The sequence below is a fragment of the Molothrus aeneus genome, unplaced genomic scaffold (genome assembly GCF_037042795.1).
Source record: "Molothrus aeneus isolate 106 unplaced genomic scaffold, BPBGC_Maene_1.0 scaffold_146, whole genome shotgun sequence".
In the NCBI taxonomy this organism is placed as follows: domain Eukaryota; kingdom Metazoa; phylum Chordata; class Aves; order Passeriformes; family Icteridae; genus Molothrus; species Molothrus aeneus.
The window spans coordinates 205,393-230,434 of NW_027098809.1; the positions used below are offsets into that span (position 1 = coordinate 205,393).

At 51.1% G+C, this 25,042-nt stretch overlaps 2 long non-coding RNA genes across 2 annotated transcripts in view; both read right to left on the bottom strand.

Moving 5' to 3' along the window:
• Positions 1–23,213, bottom strand: part of LOC136569600 (uncharacterized) — a 144,509-nt gene extending 121,296 nt beyond the window's left edge. Inside the window, exon 1 of the long non-coding RNA XR_010785393.1 lies at positions 22,663–23,213. This is a non-coding gene — a long non-coding RNA (uncharacterized lncRNA). The remainder of the gene's footprint in view (positions 1–22,662) is intronic.
• Positions 18,945–20,733, bottom strand: LOC136569601 (uncharacterized). Its single transcript, XR_010785394.1, has 2 exons — positions 20,659–20,733; positions 18,945–19,893 (listed from the first exon to the last, which is right to left on the bottom strand). It is a non-coding gene; the product is annotated as an uncharacterized lncRNA (long non-coding RNA).
• Positions 23,214–25,042: the final 1,829 nt, after the last annotated feature.

The following is a 25,042-nucleotide window of genomic DNA, read 5'->3' on the forward strand; positions in this document are numbered from 1 at the left end:
AGTGTCTCCCCCCAGCCCAGGTGCCCTCAGCACCCTCGGGGCACACACAGAGAGTGTCTCCCCCCAGCCCAGGTGCCCTCAGCACCCTCGGGGCACAGAGGGTGTCTCCCCTCTCTCGGCCGTGTCGGGGCTGCCCCCCCGGTGTCTGCCGACTCAGGACCGGCCGAGGGTTACTGAGAGGCTCGCACAAACCCGCTCAGCTGCTGATTGTGGTGATGAGGGTCCCCAGGACGAGGGAAGAGACGAGAATCTTGACTCCACCTTTCAGAAGGCTGAAATATTATTTTATGATCTCTATTATATTAAAAGAAAATGAGATAGTAGAACTATACTAAAAGAGCAAGGAGACATCAGAAAGCTGGAAAGGAATGAATAATAAAAACCTGGGACTGCTCACAGCCCCGACGCAGCTGGACCATGATTGGTCATCAAGTAGAAACAATGCACAGGAGACCAATCCAAGATGCCCCTGTTGCTAAACCATCTCCAGCCCACACTCCACAGCCAGCAGATTGTTACTGGTTCCATTTCTGTTCTGAGGCTTCTCAGGAGAAAAATCCCAGCAAAAGGATTTTCATCAAACACGTCAGTGCCAGGTGATGGCACAGGCAGCATCGGCCGGCCGAGGTCACTGTGTCATCACTGCCAGCCCAGGTGTCACAGCAAGGAGGAGAGGGTTCACGCTGTGCTCACCCTGCAATACAGAGCAATACAACACAACACACATATTAACACAAGATGATAACCTTTTTCTATTTTCATTACATGTGGATTTATTGTTATAGGAAACCCAAACCAACAAAAGCACACAAAAAACAACACTCATCTACCATTAACACCCCCTTCAGATGACACACGAAGTCACCATCCCTCTCATCACAACTGCTAAATTACACCCCAGCAATCATTGGTCCTCGGGAACGTGGTTTCCGGGAGCCTCAAAAAAATCCTCCTCCTTGACAAAAAAACCCCGGTCCCTGGACAGTCTGTGCCCAAACTTTGGTGATGAACGTCGCCTCACAGACTGACCGGGACCGAGGAAAAAAAAAAAAACAGCCGGGGGGGGGGGGGGGGGGGGAACCCAGCTGGGGATTTTTTATTCTAAATTTAAAAATGAGTTAAAAAACTTGAAAAGCAAAAGTCACACACACAAGGTTAAATCCAGTAATCCAGTCAGCATGCGCTGACACATGCGGAGACGAGCAGACGCAGACAGACACGTGCTCTCACACACGCTCACACGCTCTTCCCACTTACACGCTCGCTGCAGCCCTTACTCGAGACGCTGGACAACGTGCTTGACACATCTTCTGGCTGCGCTCCTTGACGTCAAATGGTAGATTCTGGGGAAATCGGCAGCCTCAGGGACCTGTGAGACGACAGGAAGCGGTCAACGAGTGGCTATCTGACAGCTAGGACTTGTCTGCACTCTGGACCAGTAAGTTTTCTACCCAAAATTCCATAAAAGACAGATGAACAGTAAAGTTTTTATAACTCTTCTACCTAACTGTGACTATGTGCCCTGGCAGGGCAGCTCCAACCTTAAGTGGTACAATATAAGTACACACAACAATGTAAGTCGATGCATACAGTGCAAGTGTACATAGAGTGTAGGTACGTACAGTATAAGCCAGCACAGGTACACACAATATAAAAGACAGGACTTGAGATAACTCGCTGGAAGATGAATTCTTGAGTCCTATACCCTTGAGAAGATGGAACCTATAGAAGTACTGCAGTCACATGAGGAGGGTGCAAGACACTCCCTCTAGCAGTCCAAGAGAATGGCATGGAAAAAAAGGCACTACCAAAGCTGGTAGTGAGAAGGAAGATGGATGTGAACATCTTGTCCGTTTGAGACATTCCTGTCTCAAAGAGTAAAAATGTAAAGATGCCAGAAGAAGGGATATCCAGAAAGGAACGTGAGTAGAACACGGCCTATATGGCACAGAATAGTGCCGATAAAGCATCGAGACGTAACAAAGGCCTATGACATGGAAGACAACGGACACAGACACGGACAACATAACATAGACACAGGTGACATAACACAGAGACAAGTGGCAACTGCCTGGCACTGTCCCCTTAGGGACCCGAGATGCCTAGCGCAAGATGAGCCAGAGGCTGATGATGCCAAAGGAAAGGAAGCCCTATGACGATAGCACGTGATGATGAAATGTAACTCGTTAAAAGAAGTTACTGCCACAGCAGTTAAGAGGATGCTCGAGAGGCTCAGCGAGCCTAGAGAAGGAAGCCGACGGCCGGGTGACCGTGGCGATAGCTCCGGACCTGAAGGCGAGCTACTCAGGGGAAACATCCGTGACCATGTTGAGTCGAGGAAGGCGGACGACGCAAAGTACACAAAAATGTGGAGATGGGTCGGAACTGCCCTGCCCAGCAAAGGCCCTGGCGAGGCTGAGGGGAAACCCTCTCCCTTTACTTCCAGACAGCCCACCCCACTACAGACCTCTCCGCTAAGCTGACAACTGATTGCCTTCTGTGATAGTAAAGGTTTGTCCCCTTCTCCCAACCACTGGCCCCGACACTTAGCTTTTGGAAGATGAGAGGACAAAATCCATCCTCGGTCGGACGTGGATGTTGAAACGTGCTCCGTGTGTGCCTCGGTGCTGTCCTTTCCAACCTTTGGCTACGAGGCTCCTCAGGGTACCTAAGACAAAACAGAAAAGGTGACTATTGCCCTCAAAAACAGTAACCCCCAGGGCTCCTCCGCACCCCCGCCCCGGCTCACCTCAAATCTTGATTTGACTCCAGAGGGTGCCCAGAAGATACCTGCAAAAAGAAAAGGTACACCCTTAGCATGCTGCTGTGTAACGCTCACCTATGAGTCAGCCTGCCTAAACCCCGACTCACCTGCCCTCCTCCGTTCCTTGGCATGCCTAGGGCAGCGACAGCACCTGCAAAGAAACAAAGCAGAAAAGCATGCTGAGACACTGTGAAAACACAACCTCCCAAATCTGACAAGGATGCCACACTGATACCTTAAGCTGCACACACGTGGAATGGGCATGCTCGGCCAGGATAGATGGCAAGCGGACCACCTAAAATAATAAAAAAAAAGTGGAGATGCTTAGAGCTGCACCAGAAACTGAGACATCAGCAAAAACAACTGCTTCTGTACACTACTCAATGCTCACCTCGCCCACTCGGCCTTGACTGCTGCTCTCAGCCTTGACTTCCTAAAAAGAGAGACAAAGAAGACTGCTCTAACAGCCATCATTTATGCTCCCTCTGCAGAGACAAACAGTGACTGACCTGCTCGGGGGAATCCCCTCACCCAAGATGGGGGGCTCTGCCCTGGATTTTATCCTTCTGCACCTGAAAGAAAGGACAAAAGTCAAAGAGCTGCAGGCTAACTTAAGAGCTCCAGACATCTTGTGTCCACCTACAAATCCCACCTAGAGTCCAACTACACCCCACATTACAAACATCAAGTCCCCGGGACTTCGCCTATTGCACCAGGCTATGCAGCAGGGCAGAGCAGCTCCGGCACAAATGTGTGCGCAGACACCCGTGACACAGGACAGGACGTGACAGACAGGGGGGACACAACAGGAACAGAAATCTCCGGGTAAGGAAAATGACAGCGAGCACCGAGAGGACGCAAAATTAGAAGACCGAGGTGAAACTGATGGCGGGCTGATGAAGTTCAGAGAACCCTGGAGGAACAAGACGCTAAGTGAATGATTTATTCCAAGAACTGCAAAGATGGATGCCCGAGAATCCTACGGTCAGAAGCCTCTACCTGTCCCCACATTCTTACAAGTCCTAATCCATCATAACAGAACCTTGCAGGGTGCAGCTGTCTGTACAGCTCAGAACAAGACCTGACAAGACATCTGACTGGATGCTTCGAAGAAGAGTTGCCATTCTGATACCTGTCTGAGCTACCGAGTTAAAAGTTCCATGGCATCGGTGCCAGGGCAAGGAACGCTGAGAGTACAGATGCTAAGACTGGTGCCAAGGTTTCTGACATGCCCCTCAAAGGGCTATGATAAACAACACATAATACACAAAAGACAAGGGACACAATACACACCGGGACTGCTCTGCCCTGCTCACCTCAGCACTGGGATCAAAAGTGAGATTTTGCTTTTATGGGGCCTAAGGGGCCACTTCATGGACACTCCTCACCGCCAAAGAGGACTCAAACCACCCCCTCCCAGTAATTCCCAAACCAGCACCCTGCTTTCATCCCCCATGGGGGTCGTGGCCCTCTACTTCTCTCTCAGACATCTGGGGATGCCGGTCTCAGGTGCGAACAAAGGCCACCTCGTCAGCTGGGAAGGTCCTGCTGGCACCAGGCTGGTGTCTCTTAGACAGCTAGATTAAAGAAAACCAAACATCAAGGCCGGATCGTGGCACCACATCGGCCAAAACCCCACAAGCCTGCGACTCACCCTTCTCCTAAGAAGGCCCGGCTCCTCGGGCCGCACGCTCCGGCCGCGCTCGGAGGCCGACGCCGTCGTCGTGGGGTACGCCTGGGTTAAGAGGACAGGAGGGGACGTGGCATTGCTGAAACCTGAGCGGACCCTCGCTCCTCCTCCCTACTTCCCTGACTCACCGCAACTCCACGGCAGTTCCTGATGGCTGCCTGGAACGCAGGGCTCGTGAGAGCGGCAAACCCGGTCCGTCGGCCCGTTGGGGATGGGAGCTTGGCATGCTCCGAGCAGATGGCCTAAGGAACAAAAACGAGAATGGAGACTTAGACTTGCCCCAGGAATTGAGACCTCAGCAACAAGCAAGGCTACTGCTCACTGCTCACCTTACCCTCTTGAACTTGACTGCTGAGATCCAGCTATACTTCCTAAAAATAAAGACAAAGAACAGCGCAGTAACAGGGCCACACTTGACACTCCCCCTGCACAGACAAATGGTGACGGACCTGCTCGGGGGAACCCCCTCACCCAGGAGGGGGTGCTCTGCCATGGATGCAATGCATCTGCACCTGCAAGAGAGTTAGAACATATGTCAAACACCTGCAGGATGACTCAAAAGCTGCAAACACCTTATATCAATCTAGGAACAGCATCTAGAGTCCAAGTACACCCCACATGAAAAATTTCAACCCCCCAGGGCTTGTCCTATTACACCAGGCTATGCGGCAGGGCAGAGCAGCTCCGGCACAAATACGTGCGGACACCCGTGACACAGGACACACAGGACACGACAAACAATGGGCACACAACACAGACAGAAATCTCTTGGCAAAAAGGATAACTGCAAGGACCGAGAGCATGCCAAATGAGATGACAGAGGTGAGACTGATGGCAAGCTGATGTGGCTCAGAAAACCCTGGAGGAACAAGATGCTAACTGAATGATTTATTCCAAGAACTGCAAATATGGATGCCCGAGAATCCTACGGTCAGAAGCCTCTACCTGTCCTCACATTCTTTCAAGCCCTAATCTGCCATAATGGATCCTGGCAGGGCATAGCTGTCCGTACAGCTCAGAACAAGACCTGACAAGACATCTGACCGGATGCTTCCAAAGAGAGATGCAATTCTGATACATGTCTGAGCTCCCCAGGCAAAGGTTGTATGGCATGGGTGGCGGACCAAGAAATGCAGAAATCACAGAGGATAAAAACAATGCCAAGGTTTCTGACAGGCCCCTCAAAGGGCTAAGGTAAGAGACATGAGATACCCAAACAACACACAAGGCACGATAGACAAGGGACACAATACACACCGGGACCGCTCTGCCCTGCGCACCGCAGCACTGGGATCAAAAGTGAGACTTGGCTTTTATGTGGCCTAAGGGGCTGCTTCATGGACACCCCCCCACCTCCAAAGTGGACTCAAAAACCCATCCCAGTATTTCCCAAACCAGCACCCTGCTTTCATCCCCCCTGAGGGTCCTAGCCCTCTACTTCTCTCTCAGACATCCGGGGATGCCGGTCTCAGGTGCGAAGAAAGGAAACCTCGTCAGCTGGGAAGGTCCTGCTGGCACCGGGCTGGTGTCTCTTAGACAGCTATATTAAAGAAAACCAAACATCAATGCCGGATCGTGGCACCACATCGGCCAAAACCCCACAAGCCTGCTACTCACCGTGCTCCTAAGAACGCTCAGCTGCTCGGGCCGCACGCTTCGGGCACGCTCAGAGACCGAGGCCGTCGTCACAGGGGGTGCCTGGGTTAAGAGGAGATGAGGTGATTTGGCACGGCTGAAACCTGAGTGGACCCTCGCTCCTCCCCCCTACTTCCCTGACTCACCACAACTCCTCAGCACTTGCCGGAGGCCACCTGGATGGCACCTTTAAATAGAAAAGTTCAGGGCTTCATCACCAAGTCCTGTAATGCATCCACAGGACTCACATTTGCAGGAAACCCGGTGCATCGGCCGGTTGGTGACGGGGGCTTGGCATACTCCGAGTGGATTGCCTAAAGCGCACAAACGAGAATGGAAGCTTAGAGCTGCACCAGAAATTGAGACCTGAGCAATAACAACTACTTCTCTCCACTGCTCACCTTGACTGCTGGCATCCACATTTGCTTCCTAAAAAGAAAGACAAAGAACAGTGCTGTAACAGATGCATCATTTACACTTCTGCTGCAGAGACAAACGGGGCCTCACCTGCGCGGGGGAAACCCCTCACCCGGGATGGGGCCCTCTGGCACACATTTAATCCATCTGAATCTGAAAAAAAAGTTAGGACAAAACTCAAACTGTTGCAGGATAACTTAGGAGCTCCAGACGTCTTGTGTCCATCTACAAATCCCATCTAGAGTCCAACTACACCCCACATTACAAACTCCCAGGAACTTCCCCTATTGCACCGGGCTATGCGGCAGGGCAGAGCAGCTCCGGCACAAATGTGTGTGCTGACACCCGTGACACGGGACAGGACGTGACAGACAGGGGGGACACAACAGGGACAGAAAGCTCCTGGCAAGGAAAGTGGCTGCAAGGACTGAGAGAATGCAAAAGGAGATGACCGAGGTGAGACAGATGGCAAACTGATGAGGCTCAGAGAACCCTGGAGGAAGATGCTGGCTGAAGGATTTATTCCAAGAACTGCAAAGATGGATACCCAGGAATCCTACGGTCAGAATCCTCTCCCTAACCTCGCATTCTTACAAAGCCTAATCCGTTGAAATGGAGCATTGAGGAGCACGGCTGTCCGTGCAGCTCAGAACAAGACCTGAAAAGCCACCTGACTGGATGCTTCCAAAGAGAGATGCAATTCTGATGCCTGTCGGAGCTCCCGAGTCAAAAGTTCAATGGCCTGGGTACCAGGCCGAGGAATGCAGAGATTACAGATGCTAACAGTGATGCCAGGGTTTCTGCTAGGCTCCTCAAAGGCCTAAGGTAAAGGACATGACACATCCAACCACACAGAACACTCAATAGACAATTGACACAGTACACACCGGCACTGCTCTGCCCTGCGCACCTCAGCACTGAGATCAAAAGTGAGACTTTGCTTTTATTTCCCCCCCAGGCCTAAGGGGCCGCTTCGTGGACACCCCCGTCTCCAAAGCGGACTCAGAAACCCCTCCCGGTGGGTCCCTGCACTGCGCCCTGGTTTCATCCCCTCTGTGGGTCGTAGCCCTCTACTTATCTCTCAGGCATCTGGGGATGCCGGTCTGTGTCAGGTGCAAAGGAAGGCTGCCTCGACAGCTGGGAAGGTCCTGCTGGCACTGTTGTTAAACAGCTTCCTGTTGTTTCTTCGTCTGCTCCAATAAAGAAAACGAAATATCAATGCATAACCTCAGCAGCACATTGGCCAGAACCCAACAATTCTGCCACTCACTGTTTTCCCAAGAATGCCCGGCTCCTGGGGCCGCACGCTTCAGCCGCACTCGGAGGCTGACGCCATCGTCGTGGGTACGCCTGGGCTAAGAGGAGACGAGGTGATGTGGCGCTGCTGAAACCTGAGCGGAGCCTCGCTCCTCCTCCCTACTTCCCTGACTCACTGCAACTCCTCGGCCATTGCTGAAGGCTGCCCTGGTGACACCTTTAAACAGAAAAGGCAGAGGCTTCATCGCCGAGTCCCGTGATACTTCCCCAGGGCTCGGGAGAGCGGCAAACCCGGCGCGTCGGCCGGTTGGTGCCTGGGGCTCGGCGTACTCCGAGTGGATTGCCTAAAGCGCAGAAACAGGAACAGATGCTTAGAGCTGCACCGGAAAGTGAGACTGGAGCAATAACAACTGCTTCTGTACGCTACTCAATGCTCACCTTGCCCACCTCACCTTGACTGCTGATGTCCAGCTTTACTTCCTAAAAATAAAAAGAACAGAGCTGTAACAGAGTCACACTTTACACTCCCCCTGCAGAGACAAACGGTGACTGACCTGCTCGGGGGAACCTCCTCCCTCGGGATGGGTGGATGGATTTTGCCCTGGATTTTATCCTTCTGCGTCTGAAAGAAAGCGAGGACAAACGTCAAAGGGCTGCAGGATATCTTCACAGCTCCAAACATCTTCTGTCTATCTAGGAATATCATCTAGAGTCCGGCGACACCCCACAAACTGCCTGTCCCTGAGCCTTGTCCTATTGCAGCAGCCTCTGCGGCAGGGCAGAGCAGCTCCGGCACAAATATGTGCAGACACCCGTGACACAGAACGTGACAAACAGGGGGACGTTAAACACGACACATTATGCTTGTGGTGAGGGCCTCGAGGGGAAAAGGCAAAAGGGACCCCAAAGACACAGCAGGTAACACGGTACACTGGACAACACGATGTGGACCGGAACTGCTCTGCCCTGCCCACCTGCACGCTGCCATCAAATGTGGAGTCTCTCCCTTGAGCTGTCCTAAGAGGCCCCTTGGAGAAGATTGCTTTTCCCTCTGTTAATTTTTCAATCTGTCCCAAGAACTCCCAACCCGCTACTCTCCCATCTCCAGGCCGTGGCCCCTGACTTATCTTTTGGATGATCGGTGATGAGGATCCACGTTGCACCTGAAATGAGTCTGCCTCGGAGGGCCCCGTGATCGCCTGTTAGCCTCTCGGTCAGCTACAATAAAGAAAACCAAAACCAACGTATGAGTTCAGAGTTATGTGGGCCAAATCCCAGCAAGTCAGCTACTTGCCCTCTCCTGAGTGTGCCTGAGTCCTTCAGGCTCCACCTTCATCCTGATTCCAAGGCTGTGGCCGTTATTATGAGTGACACCTGGGTTAGAGAAAAGCAAAGTTAAATGGCATTCCTGTGAGTGCACTGGATGACCTTGTGTGAGGAAGACATGGGAATGTCTCTGCTATGCTTCTGAAAAGCCTTGTGTGGGGGGCCCTCAAATAAACACCCTTTCTCACCCTACTGCCTGCAAGGAAATGTACGTACATACACACTCTTACAAATGTACCTACGGTTTTGGGGTTTTTTTTCTTCTGAAGCTCCAAGAATGATTTCCCATCTTGAGTCATTCAGAAGAAAGGGCCCCTGTGACTCAGGTCAGAAGGGCGCCTGCGTTTTTGATCACGACAGCTTTTGGGTTTACCCAGTGAGCAGGAGCAGCCAGAGCTGAAGCTCAGCAGAAGCTGACCCTGGCCAGCCCCTTCCTCCCTTCCCTGTGTCACAATGACTTCCAGGCAGAAGGGTGCAAAGCAGGTTTGTGTCTTTTCTCTACAGTGCCAATAGGTAAAAGATGTAGGCTTTAAAATAACTAATGACCCTCTCTTTGAACTCTCCCAAGGACAGATTTAAAGAAAAGACAGAAGATTGCTGCTAAATCCATATGGGATAAGGACGAGAGCAGCAAGGAGGGCAGGTGCGTCCCCCACCCCCCGAGGGTGCACCCAGAGCCCCGGGCAGGGACGGAGTCACTGACTGCTCTCTGGGGACGAGACCCTCCCTGCAGGTGACACTGGCTTGTCCTCTCCCTGTGGCACAGGGACCTCCAGGCTCTATGACCAGCCTCATTTTGTCAGCATCCAGGTGCTGTGCTAGAGCCAGAGGGGTCAAGGCTTTCCAGAACCATAGGATCCTTGCGGTTGGAAAAGCCTTCTAAGGACATCGAGCCCAGCTGCTGCCCCAGCACTGCCAAGCTGCCCCCCCAAATCAGGTCCCTAAACACCACATCTTGACATCCTTGACATGTCTCCAGGCACGGGGACTTCCCTGGGCAGCCTGCTCCTATGCCTGACCACCCTTTCAGTGAAGAAATTTTCCCTCCAATCCAATCTAAGCCTTCCCTGCTGCAAGTCGAGGCCATTTCCTTTTGCCGTGTCACTTCTTACCTGGGAGATCTCGGTACTTCAACCTTACCTGCTCCTTCCCTAGGCGGTCTCTGGCTTGGCTGGATGAGAGGAGAAACACTCCCACCTCAGGAATGGCAGCTCAGGAGGTCCCACACCAAGGCCAGGGGGAGCAGCCGTCCTCGCCAGAGCTCGCACGTCCCTTCTCAGAGATTGGCTCTGCTTTTCCTCCCGGGCAGATCTCTGCTGAGTGCTGCACAATTGCCTGTTTGGAGGAGGGGGGGAAAAGAGGTTAGCCAAGTTTGTTATCCAGACTTAGCTGGTGGCTTTGCCTCCTCCTGACTTCCTTCTGCTACAAAAACAGCTGCCTTTGGACTTCTAGGGGCAACTTGCACGTCATGCCTGAAAAGGAACTACAGCTGGCAGGCACCAGGCCAGCTCTGCTTCTCCTTTAAGTTGTTCCCAAATCTGCTGGAAGAACTGAAGGCTACTTTGGCCTTCCATTGCTCTGCTTGTCCCGAGAAAGAGCTTTGAGTGTTGTTACCCCTCCAGAAAGGAAGGGCCTTTCTGTCTCACACGCTCGGTGACACAAGGCTACGCCAAGCTGCAGCAGCCTCTGCTCCAGGTGGGAAGGGCTTCCTTCCTCCTCTGGCACCTGGCTGGCACAGGGCACAGGTTGCTCAGAGGTGCTGGGGCTGCCCCATCGCTGCAAGTGTTCAAGGCCCCTTGCTGCTCTGGGATGAGGCTCTGAGCAAGCTGCTCTATGGAAGCACGTCCCTGCCCACGGCGGCAGCAGCCTTGGAATGAGGTGATCTTTAGAGCCCCTTCCAACCTGAATTATTCCATGATTCTGTGAACTGAAAAAAGCGGGGAAAGAAATCTGTAAAGGTCACTAAATGCATCAAAGCACATCCCCATGGATCCAATCCTCAGCAGCCCATCCGGCCAAGGTCAGAGCTGCTCTCTGCCCGCCGAGGACACGGCAAGCAGCAGGGACCTTTCTCCCACTCTCCAGCACGGAGAAGTGGGAAGCCAGAGGGAAGTTTACAGACACCGGGAGGCGGTGGCACGGGACGGGGCGGGGCGGGCGGTCTTAACTTGCAAAGCTGGCGGCACAAAGGGCGGGCAGCGCCGCCGCCCCGCCGGGATTTTCCGGCCCGCCGTCGCTTCCGCCGCCCGGAGAGGGGCGTGCGCGGGCTCGGGGGGTGCAGCCCCGTTCCGACGGCGCTCGCCCGCCCCCGCTCGCTGCCCCCAGCCCGCGGAGCGCTGCAACCGCGCCTCCGCCGCCCGCCGAAAGCGGCCCCGCCGGGCCACCCCCCGCCCGGCCATTCTTCTCAGCCATCGTGTCCCTTTTGCACTCCTGAACGTCTTTCACCCCTCCCGGCCATTTACCGAGCCCGCCCCGCCCGCCGCTCGCTCCCGCCCCTCGCCCTTGCCTCGCTCGGCAGCCGCGTCCTTGCCCCGTGCCAGCGGCGAGGGGCAGGGCGCTGGCTCGGGGGGCTGCAGTACCGCTCTCTGGCCACAGGGCGGCAGACTCCCGGGTCCGCGATTTTCCCGCGCTTTTGGCCGCCATTTTGAGAAGGTCAATGAAGCTCCGTGACATTGGCGACGCGACGCTCCCATGATGGCGGCCAAGAAAGGACCCCCCCCCCCCCCCCCACCCCACCCCCCCTCCGCCGAGAGAGGCGATTACTCAGCTGGCGGTCAGAAACCCAGCGAAATACGCCCGCCCGCGGCGCCGCTGACCCCACAGCCCGTGCCGGGTACACCTGAAACGCAAGAGAAAATCCCGCCGGGACCACGTCGGTGTTCCGTGCAGGCAGTCCGGATACACACACCGCGGTCCTCCGGTTGCCCACCCTTTTGGCCGCCATTTTGAGACGGTCAAACAAACTCCGCCACGCGCCACGCCCAAGAGAGCGGCCTGGCGGCGGCGGGCTGCAGTACCGCGCTCTGCCCACAAGGCGGCAGCACTGCCGCCCACCCCAGCCGGGGGCGCCGCGCGCCTTGGGGCTGCGGGCAGCCAAGGCGGCAAAAAAGAACAGGGGCGATTCCCCCCCGCAAAAAACTCCTCTAAAAATAAATGCCAAAAACCTGCCTCTTACCAAACAAGAACCAAACAAGCCCCCTTTCTTTCAAGCCTTCTTGAAATAAATTTTACAGTTCTAGTTTTCCTAGTTCTATTCACACGCATATTTATACCGGACATTGATGTGTTACGTCATTTATACAATCTATTATGTCTATTCCTATTATCTGTATTTATTCATATTTTGTGGTTTTATCAATATCATTATATATTGATTGTATATTTCTAGACTTCGATCTAGATTTCTATCATACTTTTATTATTCAAAAAAAAAAATCCCATCTCTAACCAAACAAATACCAAAAAACCCTTCTTTTAAACTATATTGAAATCGTTTTATATTTATAGCTTGCATAATTATATTCACTTTTATAGTCAGAGTTTATACTGATGCATTCTCTTCATAATTACATCTCACATATATATTATTCACATCATAGAGATAAATTATTATTTTTATTATGTACCATATCTACTGCTACAACTTATTTTTTCTAATATTTTCAATTTTTATATCAACCTTGATGTATTCATGAGATATTTTTACAATTAGATTTCTACCTTTCTATTATTTGTATTTGTAGTTTTTATAATAAAACCCCTGCTTTTGCCAAATAAAAAACAAAACCATCCTTTCTTTTAAACTACTTTTAATAATATTGTTGTATTTATATTTACCCTATCTCTAATGTTTTATATATTATATCATAGTGATGTACTATATATATAACTATTTTATAGCTACTTCCTATAATATATAAGAAGATATATACAGTATCACTTGTATTATGTGTTGTATGGATTTATGTCACTTTAGATTTACAATCCTTTAATAATTTTATATCTATATCTGCATAGATTCGCAATACATTTCTATATTTAAAATTTCGTTTGAGTTGTGTTTATATTTATCATCTCTATTGATATATCTATAAACATACACAATACTCTATTAAAAAATACAATATCTTATTGGAATATATCAAGACTTATGTTACCTGTTAAATTTTAAATATAGACCGAATAGATCAAAATAAAAGTTTATTCCCATTTCTACTCATCTACTTGTTTTGTTTAAAGATAGCTATCCTTAGAATTTTACATTTAAAATCCATTTCCTAAATACAAGGACAAAACAAACAGCATCGAATTCCCACCAATGTCTTCCAAAACCATCAAGATACCTCCACCAGCCAAACAACTGCCAGCGAAAAAAACACACAACACTCTTTTCACTGACAGTTCTCATCACATCAGAAAAATGGAACCAAACGAAAAGAAAACCCTGGAGAAACACACGCAGCAAATCACAAAAGCCTCTAAAAAAATCCAAAGCAACTCACTCAACTCCCAACAGTGCCACTGACCCTGAACGTTATTAAAAAAATAACCAAAATTCTACATCTACACTAACTCAAGGAATAAGCAATACTCTGTCAAAAGTACTTTAGAAAGCGAATTAACTAACGAAATAGAAAAAAAAATCTCAACAACTAAAAAATAAGAAAATAACTACCCAAATAAAAAAAAAAAACTACTTAAAAAGACCCACCATATAAATACCCACGTTCCCAAAAATAAAACTGATCAACAACCACCAAATACGTCAAAGGACAACAAAAAATGAAAAAAAAAAGAAAAGAAAATACATTTGTAAAACAAAAGTCCCCCAAACCAAATCAACTTTAATTTAGGACAAAAAAATTATTCCCAGCTGAAGAATAAACGCATAGAGCCTCATTCGATCAAAATAAAAATACCACCCAGAAATAAACACAAAGCCTAAAGAGAAACGTAACCATTAACAATATCTCCCAAATGATCCCGTAACAATACAACATACACTACAATCAAACAAACCAAATCAATAAAAGCCCTGGAAGACGATAAACACGAACGCAATTAGAGAGATTTTAAAAACCCCGCTGCTATTAACGACACGACGCCACCTCGAACCCACCGAAACAAACGCTACACGCCCACGCTAATAAAAGCCACCGCGACAGAATTAAAATCCGAGCCGCTGCTTCGCGCAACGACCCGTAGAAACCATTGCACGCCTTTAAAAACAGAATAGCCCGGCAGAAAAAATATCCGACTACAGAACTCGATTCAAACCAAACCTTTATCGTCACCACCTGAACCGAGAACCGTACCGGTCAGGAAGAACGCCAGAGCCCTTAGCGCACACCCACTGCGACCCACACAAAACCGTGCGATGGATCCCTACAGAGCACCTCCGAACCACGACACCCAAGAACTTGCGGCAGCCGAACCCCGCGCTGCCGGCCCCGGACGGAGCGCGGCTCCCGGCGGCAAAGCGGCTCCTCCGGCGCGCAGGGGCGGCGCCGCCCCGGAGACCCCCCCGCCCCCGCCCGCTCCCCCTGCCCGGGGGACCCCGGCGGCGCCCGAGCCCCGCGCCCGGAGCGGACAGAGCGGCGGGCACCGGCCGGGCCGGCGCAGCAGCGCCCGCGCCGCCTCTGCCGCCCTCGGCCGGCCCGGCGCCAGCCGCCCTCGGCTCCGCACGGCGGCTCGCACCGGCAGAGCGGCTCCGCCGCTGCCGCGCCAAATTCCCCGTGCGCCTCGGCAACCGCCCGGCCCGGGCCGGCAGCGCTCCCGAGCGGCAACGCTCCGGCCCGGGCCGCGGCCACAAGAAGCGCCCTCAAATGCAGCGGCACAGCCCGACTGCAGCCCTGCAAACGCTGCCAGAGCTGCGGCTTCCCGCAACTGAACCCCGAAACTGACGCCGCGGGCGGCGCTCACCTCGCTTCAACAAGGGCAAAGAAATGGGTTCTCCCCTTCAAGTTCATCCCCTGGGAGAGCAGAAAAGAAGGGGCTTTCCTCCAATGAAATCCTTCAAGCCGTGTGGAAAGGGGGATTTGGACCTCAATTCAAACCCTTGCAAAGGAGGGACACCAGCGCTGTCCCCTCCATTTAAACCTTAGGATGATGAAAATGGGCTGGCTGCCTTCAAATCAAACCCCTCAGATGACAACAATACTTTGCCCATTCTCGTTCAAATGGAACGCAGGGATTCCCTGTCACCCCTGGGATACCCCTAACAGCCGGGAAAAGGCAGGTTTTCCTTCAATCAACACCCTTCGAACCGCAGGTGAAGGCGGATCCCTCCCAGTTCGAACACAGACAATATTAGGAGAGTAGCTGCTTGCCTCTCCTTCTTTTGTCTTCACAAGCTCCGGTTTTGTTCCTGGGGAACCGGGGAGGGGGGACTGCCAAGATCAAATCGAAAAGGGAAAGGACCAAAGTCCCCGCTCCAAATCCACACGCGCTCACCCGTTCGGCTGCTGCTTCCCGGCACAAAGATTCGTCCCTCGGCACCTCCTTGAAGCGATGCTCCGCGTCTCCAAGCGCGTATCCAGGTGTTCGCCCGCCCAGACGCTGCGAGAAGCTCTCGCAGTCCTTCCATGAGACAGCCCCGGGAGCCCCCCATGAACCCCTCTTCTCAGCAGCTCCATGCAAAAGGGAGCTGAGGCGAAGCCTCGCCCTAAAACAGCCTCGCCCCCCCCCCGCCCCGGCAGGAGCCGGTCCCTCATCATCCTCACAGCTCACACCTGGGGCTGCTCCGAGCCCCTCATCATCCTCACAGCTCACACCTGGCGCTGATGCCACTCTCCAACAGCGCCTCTCCCCGTCCAGCACACAGCCCGCTTCTCACAGACACAGAGCCAACAGACATCTGCTCCGGGTGCTGGCTGTTCTTAGTCCGTCTGCTTCCACAATTCAGACACGGACGTGCGCTGATGGCACTGAGGGAAAGCTTTCCAGTGCACAAAACTGTCATTCTGGTAGCACGCTTTGAGACGCCTTCAGAAATAGCAGAATCAGCGCCACCTCCTAAGAGCCCTGCTGAGGAACCCCGCCCTCCTTGGGACACCCAATGCAGCAGAGCTCGAAAAACAAAGGGAAAAGTCAAGCTTGGAGTGGGAAAAGACAATAGAAATACAGCAGCCTTTCAAGAAAGCCTTCACACAGTAATAGTGGGACCCGGTCACATTTCTTCTTTCCTTGCTCTCTGGAATGACATCAATACGAAGTAAAAAACCCACACGAAACCCAAGGCAGAGCTGGGATTTTACACGTCTTCCTTTTGGCTCTCGGGATGACAAGCGCCTCTTCCGGGACTGCGACACGATTTGGGCGCTGGCAGAGAACGGAGGCAAAAGGTGCCAGAGAGCCCCTTCTATCGCCTTCAGCCCCTGCAGCTGTTCTGAGGGTTCCAGGGCACAGCTCGGTCCGTTCCTAGATCAAAACCTCAAGGCAATATCTTCAGAACTACTACCCATCTCCAGTCGGAAACTTCTACATTCCTGGAAACAAATGAGTGCGTAGAGAGGGTTTCTCCCCAGCTGAGTTTAGAGACCAATTCCTATTCTTTAGCAATACCTAGAAAACCGAACGCCTTGCCAGGTTTTAGCATCCTACACCCACTCACCCCTCCCTCCCTGTGCATTTGGTGGCAGCTTTGGGTCCCTCTGGGGGACGGCACCCAGCGTGACCCCCGCCCCTCGCCCGCCCCCCACCTGCTCCTGCACCGCAGTGGGGCTCCCTCTCCTGGGCACCTCGGGGTGCCCCCAACGGCATCAGAGCCCCGAGTCTTCACCCCCCCTTTTCCTGACCCCCAAAGAAGGCTCAGAACGAATCCGACTGCCCTGGACAGCAGCGCAGCGCTTCCCCCAAGCCCTTCCCACACGCGCATGGCCCCAGCAAGGGATTCTGCTGCAACAAGAAAGCGGGGGCAGCCCCCAGAAGGCTTGAGGTTCCTGCCCAGCCTCGCTGTCACGGGCCGGGGGCAGCGAGAGAGGGAGCGGCACAGACGGCGGGGACGGCCCGGCACAGGGCGGGGGCCGCTCTCAGCGCGATGCCGGCAAAGCCGCAGCTCCGGCGCTGTCGGCCGGGCTGCTTGAGCGGCACGGGGGGATCCGCCGAGAGCCTCCGGCCCCGCGCGGGGACTCCTGCAAGGGCCCAGGGGCGCCGGGCTCCGGCCCTCGGGGCTTTACTCTCCGGCAGCCCGAGCCCCGCGGCTGCGGGGCAAAGAAGGAAAGGGGGCACGGGAAGAGAGGAGCGAGAGCAGGGCATGAGAAAGGGCGGCGAGGGAGCTCGGGCTGTGCAGGAAAGCGGGACGGGAAGGGAAAGCCCGGGACGAGGGTACAGGGAGGCTGGGCAGAGGAAGGAGAGAGGGGGAACAGAAGGGAGTAGCGGGCTAGGGACAGGACAGGAAGGAGCCGGGTTTGTGGGGGGAGAGGGAATGGGGGAAAGGGAGCGAGAGAAGGCGAATACGGGGAGAAGGAAGGAGGGCTAGAGAGAGGGACAGGCGGGGAAGCCTCCCAGAGCCCCGGCTGCACCCCGAGCCCGGCCCGGCGCCTCGCCCTGCCCGGGATGCTGCGCTCGGCGGAGCTCGGCTCGCTCCGGAGACGCTCGGCTCGAGTCGGCTCTTGGCGCCTCAACTCGGCTCTTGGCGCCTGCATTCGCCTCTTCGGCAGAGCTCGGCTCGCTTCGGCCCAACTCCCAGCCGCTCTGTGCCTTCGGCGCGCCTCGGCTCCGCTCGCCTCGGCTCGGCTCCCTGAGGGCGGGCAAGCGCCGCCGCCTCACGTTCAGCTCGCCCGGCTCGGGGCTCTCCCGCTGCCGCGTCCCGCGGGCGGCCCGGCCCTGGCGCGGACACGACCGGGAGCGCGGGCTCGGGCAGGAGCTCATTAGGCTGGGACCGCACTGGCGCTAATTAGCGCGCACGAGAGCGGCAGGCTCGCTTCGCCTGAGCTCGGCTCGCTTCGCTCCAGGCAGCCTCGGAAGCCTCGCCCCGGTTCGCTCGAGGCCGTCAGGGTCGGCCGCTCTCGCCTTGCTTCGGCCGAGCTCGTGCGATTCCCCCGAAGGCGGCGTCGTTCGGTTGTGTTTTTAGAAATATCTTTCTCTATCGATTGTATCTTTCTATAGTTAGATTTATATTTCTAGAATACTTCTATTAATCCAAATAAAAACCCCATCTCTAACCAAATAAATACAATAAAAGCCTTCTTTTAAACGATATCGAAATATTTTTATACTTTGCATAATTATATTCACATTTATATTTATAGTTTCTTTTGATGCAATCTATTAATAATTGTATATAATATCTATAAAATTCTAGACATGTATTTAAAGTATTATTTATATTATGTATCGTATCTACTGCTGCAACTGATTTTTTCTTCTAGTTTTAAACTTTATCTGTATGTATTTATGATATATTTCTAGACTTAGATTTCTACCTTCATATTCTTTGTATTTATAATTTTTATCATCAAAACCCTGCCTATTGACAAGTAAAAAACCCCGCTTTATTTAACGACTTAAAAAATATTTTTATATTTATAATTTTCCTATTTCTATTTATCATTTGCTCTCTAGTACGTGATAACATACCTGCTCCTGCACCGCAGTGGGGCTCCCTCTCCTGGGCACCTCGGGGTGCCCCCAACGGCATCAGAGCCCCGAGTCTTCACCCCCCCTTTGCCTCTAGTTAGAAACTACACTGGAACTTTTTTCTGGAAACAAAGACACGACCTAAATCCTCTCCCCATGTCCTAGACAGATAGATGTTCAGTTCTTAGTTGACTGGGCAGCAGTTTCTTCAATAGAACGAGAAACAATATGGAAACGTTTTAGCTACAAGCAAATAGGCAAATCTGAACAAGGTCCTGGTGGCCAGCCGCTGCAGTTATTTTGAAGCAATTTTTTAAACAATCAAGTACTGATCCCACAAAAAATAAAGCAAAAAGCTGACTACTGGCTAAGAAAGAAGGAAAAATTAACTTTTGACGACAACAACAACATTCCAAGGACACAGGCTTTTTTCCAATCTCATACCTTATTACTACCTCTCTTGGGAATTCTCATCGTGGATCCCAAAAGGAATAAATCCCTCAGCGTGTCCTAAAGCACCAAGGAGCTACCTACAAGTGAAGGTGGCTACTTTCAGTGCAGACACAGCTGATGACACAGCAGTAGCGCAGTTCTATGCTGCCCAGGGATAATACTGTCTCCTCTTCTCCAGCAGCTGACTCTCTCCTGCCATGGTTTCTGTAAATGCATCAGAGCACGACCTTAAACACAAACAGGCAAGAAAACACCATCAGAAGTCTTTCATTAAGCACTACAAGAAGGGTTCCAAGCAGAGACCAACAGAATTTCAAGGAAGCAGTATGCAATTAAACCACCTCAGACTCGTTCAAGTATCCGGCAGGTAGATGGAACCAAAATGGAACCATTCAGAAACGACAAAGAAAACCTCCCCAAGTATTTATACAGGAGTCCTTAACGTCAGAAATGGGATGACAGGTTATGTTCAGATAAGATGAATGTTTATTTGGATGTAGAAATAAACTTCTCTCATGGTCCTTTGCCAAAAAATAGAACCTACAAGTGAACACCTACACCTGCCTAAAAAGACCTAACGAGCCCCTGGCAGCCACCGGCATCAAAGCACAGGGGATGTTTCTAATCCAGGCTAAGGAGAACAATATCACCTTTTGTTCTCTCCAGTTTGTTTCCTCTGCAGTCCTATTTGCTCCTTATGATTTTTACACTCTCTGTATCTTCTCGGGCAGCGCTGAGTCTGACGACCAGGATACGAGAGTCCTTCCCTGCCCTACGGAGAGAACCAGGAAAAAAAGTTAAAAAAAGAACAGGGCAGTTTGAAGTTAATACTTCCGACGAGAAGCAGCACCTGACAAGCAGAGTGAACAAAGCGTGACACCTCCCTGGGGACAGAAGACTTACAAACTCTCCGGGATTTACAATCCTAGTAACCAAGCCCTTCAGCACAGCAGCCAAGTGTCCCATTAGGTGGTGCTGCACCAAAGAATGATCCGAGAGGTTCCAAAGAGTGAAACGCACGTTATTTTCCAAAGACGTAAAATCGTGCAAAATACCAAAACTACAACAGATCTAAACTACAGGGCAAGAGTACAAGTGTTAACTTGAGGAGCTGGAACCATCCAGGTGAGCAACTGCTAACTGGATCCTCAACAGAGTTTGAGGAACCCTCCAGGATACAGAAGGGTTTTCCCCAGAAATTACACAGGCCGAGTTTTGATAGAAGTACACTTGGCCAGATGCTCAGAAACGTCACCCATCCTCCTCCGGGTGTCCTGAGAGAGCTGCGAATGGCTCTCACGTGGTTTGAGCTGGTTCTGTAAGGGCTCAGGGTGAATTTCACCAGATGCAACCAAACTGGGCAACACCCAGTGGGACAGAAGGAACCCAAAGCTTGTTTTACCCAAAGCTTGGGTAAGCAGAGCTCCAGCAAATACTGAGGAAACGGACAGAACAGGGTAACAAATAATAAACATACCTTTTTTTTTTTTTTTTTTTCAGATGAGCAAAACAATTAAGGAGAAGGTGGAAAACTCACCATGACTGAACATTTCATCACCTGTAAGCTGACCATCCTTAGCATAGAGGATTCCAAATTTAAAATTCACCAATCCCTGGGAAATAAAACCAGATCAACAGAAGTCAACAGAAGACGTAAAAATTTGTTCCTCTAAGGACTTTCACGTATGTACGTATCTTTGTATACATCCTACGCATTAGAACATACATTTTATACCATCTCCCAATACACAATAATTTACCTTTAAACTTTGATAGTATAGCATAAAATCATGAACTTATATTGGTGATCTATTATTATTAAGTTGGTGCTTCAAGTTATTTTTGCTGTCAGGTTCAAAAAAACATTACTTCTTTTTACTGTAACGAGCAATTGATTTAGAAGTCATCAAAAGCCCATCAAAATACAAAGCTGCATTCACCGGACGGGTCTGTGAGCAAGAAGTAGTCAGGCTTGTACTCACCTCTTGCCCTTCAAGAACCAATAAATCCTGTCAACAAAAACAGCATCTTTAGCCCCCTCCTATTAAAGATTCTACAAGGATGATGGTTTTATTTGTGTTTAGTAGAAGTTTGGATTTGAAATGGCCAGTTCAATGGAGAAAGAGACAGTTTAAGTAGTATTAGATTATTATTATTATTCTTATTAGCTACTGGAAGAAACAAACCAGTAGTATCTATACTTAATTACTTCTGTTTCCAGAAACTAATAAAGAAAAAGAACCAAACAAAGAAAAGTCACTTCCTACCTTTTGTATCTCAGGATGAAAAATGTCTCTTGGGCTCTTCTCCAGTTTCTCCAGACTCCTGGCACTGAAATGCAAATGAACGAGTGCTTTAGAGGAGGGCAAGTGCACATTCCAACCCCGAACCACCAACCGATTGCAGTTACAGCGCTTACAAAATGAATCGTTCCCAGAGCCTCTGGGAAATGGAACGGTTGGTGCAACTGCCATTTCTTCCCCAAAATACTAACTTCCAACACTTCCTAAACTTAGTTTGCATTTTAAAAACAGAAATTAGGGAGACTCAGGGTGGAGATCAGGTTGAAAGTGATTTCCTTCTAAAGCACAGGGCTCTGTTCCATCACCCTTCACTTTGGCTCCACACAGAATCACGGGGAGCATTTTAGGAGGGCCCAAGAACCAATTCTATTTCTCTCTTTTTTCTAGTTCTCTCTCTTCCTAAATCATTCAAGGCAAGTCAAATGAAAAAGGACAAGTTCAGCATCAAATGCACACTTTTTCCCTTTGTCTGCTCAAGAACAGGCTTTAAAACCACTTCTTGCTGCCTTCAACGATTAAGACTTGTAAAACCATTTTTACATGTTTGATAGGTTTATCATAAAAACCACAGAACGCAAGCTCTGAATTACAGGAAAAGGTACACAGGCAAATATCTCAGCTGATGGTGGCTTATTTGTAAACACATACCTTAATGGAGATTGCACTGAGAATAGTTTTGTGGGACTCCAAGGGAGACAGATTTTCTGAGTACCCTGAAAACAAGAAAAGCTAGGATATATTACAGGACATACCCACTTGTTCTGCATATTCAAATAGGATTATTAATAAAAACAATTAAGTTAAAAAAGAAGGAAGAAAACCAAGGTAATTTTACTCAGCTATATTTACTGCCGATTTAGAGAAAAAAAATAGTCACGGGTGCTGCAAAGAAAAAAAAAAGTGAACCAGAAACGCCTACAGTAGAACTTTAAAACAATTGCTTGGATAAAAGCAGCTCATGGAACATGAAGTAGAAAAAAAGCGAAACCAGTATCAGACCTGCCTATTTTCTCACCATTGCACAAGAAAAATCCGACAAGCGGTATAAAGTCACTGCCTAAAACCGATCCTAGGATGTAACCAAGAACAATTGAGGCATTTGCTAATCTAAACGGAAACCTTTTCCGGACCCTAGTGTCAAATCACACGTTTTGCCTTGCAGCAGCTCGAGGCTGGAGAGCATTTCCCCTGGGGGTCGGGAGGGTAGGGGCACCAGGGGCTGAGTTTGCGGATCGCACCTGTGCCAGCAGAAGGATCCAGCCCGGCGCTCCTTGCGCTCGCCATTCTCCGGGCCATCGCTGTGTTTTACTGCTCAGCGATGCCGCTCCATCTGTTTGCGTGGAAGAAAGAGCCACGAGCACTGAGGCACTCAGCAGCCGTGTCATTCCAGCCGCTCGTCCGCCCCCGCCCGCAGCAGCGGCAGCAGCCCGAGGGACACGGCTGCAGCTCGGCGGCTCCCGCGCCTCCGCCAGCCGCCGCACAGTGACCGCGGCAGCGCCCGGCGCCGCTCGCCCGGGGCGGCTCCTGCAGCTCCCGGCCCGCGGCAGCAAAGCACCGCCTGGCGCTCCGCCATCGGCGGGCGGCAGCGCGCCCCGCCCGAGCCGAGCCCCCGCCACCGGGACCGCTGAGCGAGGCCGAGGCACCGGGCGGACGCCCCTTCCGCGCCGCTCGGCTCCGTGCGGGCGGCCGGCCGGAGGCTTCGCCCCTCCAGCGTCGCTGCCGCGGCTCCGTCCCGCGCGGGAGAGGCGCCGGGAGCTCCCCGCGCCCAGCCCGCTCCCCCGGCGCGCGGCCGCCTCGGCCCGCCAGCCATTCACATGGCGCGTCGGCCGTTGCGTCAGACGCCGCGCTTTACGGCCGCAGGGCCTGCCGGGAGTTGTAGTCTCGGACTGACAGCCACCGCTCCGTTTTCCGCCACCGGGAGCTGCGGTCCCGCCGGGGGATCAAACGGCTCCTTCGCTCCTGGGCGCGGAAGCACCTTAGGCAGCACCGCCCCTCCCGAATGTCCTTTCTTTTCCACTCCAACTCTTTTTTCTGTTTTTCACTCTGTTTTTTCACCCCCTTTTCCACTTTCGCTCTTTCTTTTTCACTCTCACCCTTTTCCTTTTTCATTTTTTTTCTTCCTTTCTCTTCCTTCCTTTTTTTTTCTTCCTTTCCTTTTTCCTTTTCTTTCTTTCTGTCTGTCTTTCTTTCTTTCTGTCTTTCTCTTTCTGTCTCCCTTTCTCTATTTCTTTCTCTCTCTCTTTCTTTCTTTCTGTCTCTCTCTCTCTTTCTCTCTCTTTCTTTCAGTCTATCTATTTCTTTCTCTCTTTCTTTCTTTCTCTCACTCTCTTTCTGTCTCCTTCTTTCTGTCTCTATTTCTTTCTCTCGTTCTTTCTCTCGCTCTCTTTCTGTCTCTCTCTTTCTGTCTCTCTCTATTTCTTTCTCTTTCTTTCTCTCGCTCTCTTTCTCTTTCTTTCTGTCTCTCTGTATTTCTTTCTCTCTCTTTCTCTCGCTCTCTTTCTGTCTCTATTTCTTTCTCTCTCTTTCTTTCGCTCTCTTTCTGTCTCTTTTTGTCTGTCTTTCTCTATTTCTTTCTCTCTCTCTTTCTTTCTCTCGCTCTCTTCCTGTCCCTCTCTTTCTTTCTTTCTGTCTGTCTTTCTCTATTTCTTTCTCTCTCTCTTTCTTTCTTTCTCTCGCTCTCTTTCTGTCTCTTTCTTTCTGTCTCTATTTCTTTCTCTCGCTCTCTTTCTGTCTCTCTCTTTCTGTCTCTATTTCTTTCTCTCTCTCTTTCTTTCTCTCACTCTCTTTCTGTCTCTATTTCTTTCTCTCTCTCTTTCTTTCTTTCTCTCTCTTTCTTTCTTTCTTTCTTTCTTTCTTTCTTTCTTTCTTTCTTTCTTTCTTTCTTTCTTTCTTTCTTTCTTTCTTTCTGTCTCTCTCTCTTTCTCTCTGTCTCTCTCTCTCTTTCTTTCTTTCTCTCTTTAATCATTTCTCTCTTTCTTTCCCTGTATTTCTAATCTTGGATTTCCATTCTAGCTTTAGAATAAAAAAGCAGCAGTAGAAACGTTCAGGCTACCGGGGAGTGCAAAAAACCCCAAAACGGTAATGATTTCAGGAAAACTATTTCCTCCATGGGAGCTGAAATTTTCTACAGCTGCAGGTGACATAGAGCTTTTATTTCTTCTTCTAGATAGTTTGTACTTAATACTCTATTTATACAGCGCCCCCTGCCGTCTGCTTTGGCGAACTGCAGGCACAGCGCCCCCTGCCGTCTGCATGGGCGCACTGCAGGCACAGCGCCCCCTGCCGTCTGCTTTGGCGCACTGCAGGCACAGCGCCCCCTGCCGTCTGGACCGGCGCACTGCAGGCAGAGTGCCGCCTAATGACGTCAGCCCGTCGACACGGCGCTCCGTCCCGGACACGCCCACTCGGGAGGCCGTCGCGATCTTGTGCGGCATTCCGTGACGGCCACGGCGCTGCCAGCCTATATGGCATAATTTTACGGCAGTCGCGCTTTACGGCAGTTTTGCGACAGTCGCGCTCTACGGCCCCTTTTACGACAGTCGCGCTTTACGGCCCCTTTTGCGACAGTCACGCTTTACGGCCCCCTTTGCGACAGTCGCGCTTTACGGCAGTTTTGCG